The sequence below is a fragment of the Solea solea genome, chromosome 8 (assembly GCF_958295425.1).
Source record: "Solea solea chromosome 8, fSolSol10.1, whole genome shotgun sequence".
Taxonomy (NCBI): domain Eukaryota; kingdom Metazoa; phylum Chordata; class Actinopteri; order Pleuronectiformes; family Soleidae; genus Solea; species Solea solea.
The window spans coordinates 27,839,240-27,840,158 of NC_081141.1; positions in this window are offsets into that span (position 1 = coordinate 27,839,240).

The following is a 919-nucleotide window of genomic DNA, read 5'->3' on the forward strand; positions in this document are numbered from 1 at the left end:
CAGGCTAAACAAATAAAAACTGTATATTGCTTATATAAATATATATATATAAGATTATTTTTACTTAATTTGAGAGGGAAATTCGCAATAAATCACCTTAAGCCTGCCCCACATGAGAGGATTTTCATACGTGGGAGACGAATTTTGTAAGCAGTTTTTCAATGTTTAAATCCTGAGAAAGCACAGACTTAGACGATCCAGACTAGACACCGATTTAACGTGATTTCAGATCATGAACAGACACGGAGGTGGACTGTCGCCGTTGTCACTTATAAAAGCTGTTGTGTGTGCGATGTTTACACAAAAAACTGTGGATGAAGTCATGGCTGAGAAGATGGAGTCAACTTGGCTTGAACAAGTTATGGTTCTAAACAAAAGTACCCGGTCAACTCGCTTCACATTGTTTCTTGCTGGGTTCTACTCACGCCCCCCAATGTGTAATACTTACGATTTTAAATCGGGGAAACTCTGATGCATCTAATGACATTAAAATCATGTCTGTTAATCCCTCGCACTACAGGATAATTTTGCCAGATAATCTGTTCAAATCATCTTAAAATTGGAAGACACCCATGGGGTCAGATCGGGACTGAAATCTGGCCAATTATCCTCTAGTGTGGGGCGGACTTTACTTATTTTATCCCAATATAATATAGCATTATGTATCATCATTCCCCCGTATCGCGTTATTGTATCGCACGCTAGATTCTTGCCAAAATACACAGCCCTTTTAGTAAGTAAAGTAAGATCATGCTAGCTAAAATAAGACGGTAAAGTATGTCTTCATCTAACATTGGTCCCTTATTTTCAATAAACCTCACAAAATGTTAAATAATACGTATTTTGTATTGGAAAAGAGAGCAGAAACGAGCAAAAGTAGAGCTATGGTCAACGAAACTGAGGACATGAGAGTTAAACT